At 58.9% G+C, this 6,171-nt stretch overlaps 2 non-coding genes across 2 annotated transcripts; both read right to left on the reverse strand.

Moving 5' to 3' along the window:
• Positions 1-2,484: 2,484 nt before the first annotated feature.
• Positions 2,485-2,637, reverse strand: LOC142796121 (5.8S ribosomal RNA). Its single transcript, XR_012893562.1, has one exon. It is a non-coding gene; the product is annotated as a 5.8S ribosomal RNA (ribosomal RNA).
• A 1,719-nt stretch (positions 2,638-4,356) lies between these two features.
• Positions 4,357-6,171, reverse strand: LOC142796122 (small subunit ribosomal RNA). The gene has a single exon (XR_012893563.1). It is a non-coding gene; the product is annotated as a small subunit ribosomal RNA (ribosomal RNA).

Below are 6,171 nucleotides of genomic sequence, written 5' to 3' on the forward strand. Positions count from 1 at the left end.
TGACTGCTCTCCCATCGAGCGCCAGCTATCCTGAGGGAAACTTCGGAGGGAACCAGCTACTAGATGGTTCGATTGGTCTTTCGCCCCTATACCCGGATCGGACGATCGATTTGCACGTCAGAATCGCTTCGGACCTCCACCAGAGTTTCCTCTGGCCTCGTCCTGCCCGGGCATAGTTCACCATCTTTCGGGTGCCAACGTGTGCGCTCTCGCTCCGCCCCGGCGACGTGTGAGCGCCTGGGACGGGCCGTTGCTGCGCCCTTTATCGGACCCCTGTGCGGTCCGGGATCGCAACGCAGCCCGCTAGGGGCCTTCACGTTTCATTGCGCCATTGGGTTTCGGGAGACCCATTGACTCGCGCACATGTTAGACTCCTTGGTCCGTGTTTCAAGACGGGTCGGGTGGGTTACCGACCTACTCGCCGCAAACCACGATAGCGCCTCCGCGGGAGAATAGCCCCGCTCGCAGAGGCTTCTCGCCGGCCAACCCGCCGCCGCGGGACCAACCCGGACAGCAGGAGACGACAAGCTTGCCCAGCGGGTTCTCCGCTCCGTTTCCGGAGGGCGTCATCGTTCGGGCCTCCCGACAACCGGGAGAAGCCCATGGGGCCTGGACGGGGTGACGAACTTTTCGTGCACGGCGTGGTATAACTCCCGCGTGCCGTCTCCGAAGAGACGGGCAGGTCACCTCCACTGCCGGACTCAAAGTCGTGCTTGTTCCCTTTGACCCGCGTCCGTCGCGGCGTCCTACCGGCGGTGGGAAGTGCGCACCCCGGAGACCGCGTCTGCGTGCCAGCAGCCGGAACAGTCCCCCGAAGGGGACCGTTTACCTGACGCCGCCGGCTCCGCGATCGTCCGGAGACTGAATCCCACCGCTTTCGAGCTTCGAGGGCCCACCCGTTTTACTCTAAGCGGTTTCACGTACTCTTGAACTCTCTCTTCAAAGTTCTTTTCAACTTTCCCTCACGGTACTTGTGAACTATCGGTCTCTCGGTCGTATTTAGCCTTAGATGGAGTTTACCACCCACTTAGGGCTGCACTCTCAAGCAACCCGACTCACGGGAGGCTCCATCCCGGGCGCGCAACGGCGGAGACGGGCCTGGCACCCACTCTGGGACAAGCCCCTGTCAGGGGGACTTGCACCGTCGCAAACACCCGAGAACGTCGCCTCCCATACACCACATTTCCCGACCGCCTGCAAGGACGGGGGATTCGGTGCTGGGCTCGGTCCCGTTTCGCTCGCAGCTACTCGGGGAATCCCTGTTGGTTTCTTTTCCTCCGCTTAGTGATATGCTTAAATTCAGCGGGTTGTCTCGCCTGATCTGAGGTCGACAGCGGATACATTCGCTTCCATCAACTTCCTGCACGACCGCGTGCGCTCGCCCTACCAAGTGCGCCCGCAACCCTGTACAGGGCCACTTCTTCACAAGGCTGGCAATCGGCTTCCCCGCTGCACGCGTGCGGCGCACAACCGGTGTGACGTGGAAGTGACGGGACACGTTCGTAAACCCATCGCGAACCGAGTACGACGCCCTACCAAGTGCGCCCGCAACCCTGTACAGGGTCACATCTTCACAAGGCTGGCAAGCGGCATTCCGCTGCGCGCGTGCGTCGTCCGAGCAGTTGCGTGATAAACGACCGTGTCGAAAGCCCAAACACCGCCGAGGCCAGTCGCCGCCGCCGCAAGGGCAGCCACGCAGCCTGGCGAGAGGCATCGTCTCGTGTAGCGTCGCCCCCGCCCCAACTGGAGTGGCCCAGTTTTTTGAACGGGACGGGAACTGCGAAGCACTTAGACCGACGGCGGACTACGACGAGAACGCCTTAAGCTTCGCCAACGTTTCGCCAACTCGTGCGGGAGACTTTTTCCGCTTCGCGGCAAGTCGTCGCGCCGTGCTCTCCGCATCAACCGCGTACGCAGCGAACCGCAAACGTCGGGCGCAGCCTCCTCACCTCCCTGCGCTTTGCGCGCGAACGTTCCCTGTTCGCGCGGCAAAGCCTGGAGGAGGCACGGCCCCGCAGCGTGTTCGAGCGCCCGGTCTACGGGACACCCTGCTTACTTCGAGGGCAACAAGCGCAACGCAAGGCTGCGATCTCGCGCACTTTGCGCACGGCTGGAGAAGCTTTGCTGGCCGGCTTTCGCTCCTCGTGTTTACCGTGCGTTAAAGTTGCGCGTCCGTGGCTCTCGCAGCTCTTGCGCGCCCGGTCGCAGAGAGGAGTACGCAACCTCGACCGCACTTTCCCTGCAGGCTTCCTTCCGACTCGAAGTCCTGCGGCGGTCTCAACGAGGTGCCACATCCTCAATGCAGTCGGTCGCCCCCGTTTCGGTTGGGCTCTGGCACGACGGTCGCCACCGTCTCGCCCTTGAGTGGCCGCTGTTGGCGCTCGCTGTGAGGTGTTCAGCGTGCTGTCCGTGTTGCCGACGCGGTCAAAACGAGTCGACGGCTCACGTTCCCTTGTGCGCCGAAGGCTCTCTTGATATGTGATCCGACCCTCAGACAGACGAAGCCAAGGGAAGACCCAAGGCCGCAATGTGCGTTCAAAGAATCAGTGCTCAGTGTGTCCTGCAATTCACACCAAGTCTCGCAGCTGGCTGCGTTCTTCATCGACCCGAGAACCGAGTGATCCACCGCTTAGAGTCGTGAAAAAGTGTTTGTTCAATTCCGTACAGTCAAAACCAAACGTTTCTGGCACTCGGCCAAACAGTGGCCAAGAAGGGCGCTTTTCAGCGCACGCTTGGACTCCAAAACTCTGCCGCGCCTTTTTCGGCTGCCGCAAATCGAGCAAACGGTGTGTTTCGGACGGCGTTTCGCTTCCGCTACTTGCGAGTGCTTTCGTGGTCCACCCCTCTATAAATACTCGGGAGGCGTCGAAGCCGGTTCTCCAAGCCGGACCCGTAGGTATCGTTGTGTGCTCGCTCTCATTGGCCCGCCTAACCAGAAAATGCCTGCGGTACACCCATTTGGATAAGAGTGCACGCAGATGCGGGCCTCGACGGCTACACATTTCCTCGGGCGGCCGCCTCCCGGCCTCCGTGGAGCGCGGGATGCACGGTCCCATCGACAAGCCTCTCCCGTTTTTACCGTGGCGTCGCGGTTCACCACGGCGGGCGGGTCGGTCTCCTCCGCATAAAAAGGGGGACCCCCGCTTTTTGTTCCACGAAATCGCACAAGCTTTTTTCGCATCCACGGTTTGCCACCGCACACCAAAATGCCGATCCGGCTGCCTACTTTAGCCAACAGGTGGAGCCAGGCGCGCCGTACTTGCGCGGCACTTCCCACGTCCACCGAAGTCGGTGCCAAGGACCACTTTCGGCGCCGGAGCCGCGTACGAGCCTACTCGAGGCGGAAGAACGAAGCCAGCAAGGGCCTGGCCGCAAGTGCGTTCAATTGTCGGGACGTCCAAGTCCCTCGTTCTTCCGTGCTTCCTCTTTCGGCAAGTCGTTGCGGCACCTTCCCAAAGCGCGCAGACCCGCTAATCGCGACGAGCGCGACGTGGCCGTGCCGCCTTTCCCTCGGCAGCAAGCAAAACGCCTGGCAACGTCGACGCTCCCCTAACCGCGATCTCGCACCGTGTTTCGTGTGGCGAATTCAAAAGCCGGCCGGCGCTGCTGCAACCATTACGGTCGGTACGCATACGCCGCGGAGGGCGGGACGGTCATCGGAGCGTGCGGTTCCTCCATCGAGTACTGCGCACCTCGGCCGTCGCATCGCCGTGCCATGACCGGCCGCGCGTCAACGCGAACCGGTGCCAGCGAGATCCCTCGCCTGCAAGAACCGACCGGCAGCCTCCGTCACCCGAGGACGCGGAGGCGCTTGCCGCGGACGGCGGGACGGTATGCACTGGTGCACAGCGGACCCGTCACATCGCCAGTTCCTTGACCGACCGCCGACGCTTGTGCCGTTCCTCTCGTACTTGGCAGTCGCCGCGCGATTGTCGGGTCTCGTTCTTGCACGCTCGAACGGTCGGGAGGGCACTCGGCTGGCGTTTCGGGAACGCGCAGCCTCGCCTTCTACCGACGTAACCACGACTCGCCGTTCGCGCTCCGCCGCTCCTGTTTACAGTACTAGGCGGTCCCGCAGCGGTCGGGTCGCGCATTTCGAGCGCTTCGAGCCACGGTGCAGTGGCGGGTCGAAAGCCGACCTATGAGTGCGTTGCGCCGTTTGTACCCGCGTCCGCCACCTGGCCGACCGTCCAAGGTCGCGGTGTTGGCGTCCGCTGGGCGCAACAATTTGTCACGGGGTGCCGCTCCACATTCAGGCAGCCCCGTGGGGAAAAGCCGACCCCGCGTCCAAACGGGGTCAGCGGCAGAAAGTGTCGGGCGCAGACGCAGCTGAGGCGCTCACCCTTCACAATCCGTTAATGATCCTTCCGCAGGTTCACCTACGGAAACCTTGTTACGACTTTTACTTCCTCTAAATGATCAAGTTTGGTCATCTTTCCAACAGACCGGCGCAACCGAAAGGCCGCGCCGGACATCGGTCCGAAGACCTCACTAAATCATTCAATCGGTAGTAGCGACGGGCGGTGTGTACAAAGGGCAGGGACGTAATCAACGCGAGCTTATGACTCGCGCTTACTGGGAATTCCTCGTTCAAGGGGAACAATTGCAAGCCCCTATCCCAATCACGAAAGAAGTTCCACGGGTTACCCAGTCTTTTCAGACAGGGATAAAGACACGCTGCTTCCTTCAGTGTAGCGCGCGTGCGGCCCCGGACATCTAAGGGCATCACAGACCTGTTATTGCTCTGTTTCGTGCGGCTAGGAGCCGCTTGTCCCTCTAAGAAGGTTGTAAGGTGCTGGGAACCCCGCACCTATTTAATAGGCTAGAGTCTCGTTCGTTATCGGAATTAACCAGACAAATCGCTCCACCAACTAAGAACGGCCATGCACCACCATCCACCGAATCAAGAAAGAGCTCTCAATCTGTCAATCCTCCCAGTGTCCGGGCCGGGTAAGTTTTCCCGTGTTGAGTCAAATTAAGCCGCAGGCTCCACTCCTGGTGGTGCCCTTCCGTCAATTCCTTTAAGTTTCAGCTTTGCAACCATACTTCCCCCGGAACCCAAATACTTTGGTTTCCCGGAAGCTGCCCGCCGAGTCATTTGAGTAACTCAGGCGGATCGCTGGTTGGCATCGTTTATGGTCAGAACTAGGGCGGTATCTGATCGCCTTCGAACCTCTGACTTTCGTTCTTGATCAATGAAAACATTCTTGGCAAATGCTTTCGCAGTAGTTCGTCTTGCGACGGTCCAAGAATTTCACCTCTAGCGCCGCAATACGAATGCCCCCGTCCGTCCCTCTTAATCATTACCTCGTATTCCAAAAACCAACAGAACAGAAACGAGGTCTTGTTCTATTATTCCATGCAAGTTTATTCAGGCGACTCGCCTGCGTTGAGCACTCTAATTTTTTCAAAGTAAAAGCACCGGCCATCTCGAGGCACACAATGAAGTGCACCAAGAAAGAACCGGCATGATGTTCAGTCCGAGCCGTCGCATCGGGTAGATGCACTACTCGTCTGGAACTGAGATCCAACTACGAGCTTTTTAACCGCAGCAGCTTTAGTATACGCTATTGGAGCTGGAATTACCGCGGCTGCTGGCACCAGACTTGCCCTCCAATTGATCCTCGTTAAAGGATTTAGAGTGTACTCATTTCAATTACGGGGCCTCAAAAGAGTCCCGTATTGTTATTTTTCGTCACTACCTCCCCGTGCCGGGAGTGGGTAATTTGCGCGCCTGCTGCCTTCCTTGGATGTGGTAGCCGTTTCTCAGGCTCCCTCTCCGGAATCGAACCCTGATTCTCCGTTACCCGTAACAACCATGGTAAGCAAGTAACCTACCATCGAAAGTTGATAAGGCAGACACTTGAAAGAAACGTCGCCGGCTCGTGGCCATGCGATCAGCACAAAGTTATCCAGAGTCACCACACAATACGGGCCGAAACCCGATCGATCTTGGTCTAATAAAAGCACCCGTTACCCAAAGGGCTCCAGGCTCACTGCATGTATTAGCTCTAGAATTGCCACAGTTATCCAAGTAGGAAGAAACGATCTAAGGAACCATAACTGATTTAATGAGCCATTCGCGGTTTCGCCTTATTTCGGCATGTACTTAGACATGCATGGCTTAATCTTTGAGACAAGCATATGATTACTGGCAGGATCAACCAGGTA

The sequence above is a fragment of the Rhipicephalus microplus genome, unplaced genomic scaffold (genome assembly GCF_043290135.1).
Source record: "Rhipicephalus microplus isolate Deutch F79 unplaced genomic scaffold, USDA_Rmic scaffold_1140, whole genome shotgun sequence".
Classification (NCBI taxonomy): domain Eukaryota; kingdom Metazoa; phylum Arthropoda; class Arachnida; order Ixodida; family Ixodidae; genus Rhipicephalus; species Rhipicephalus microplus.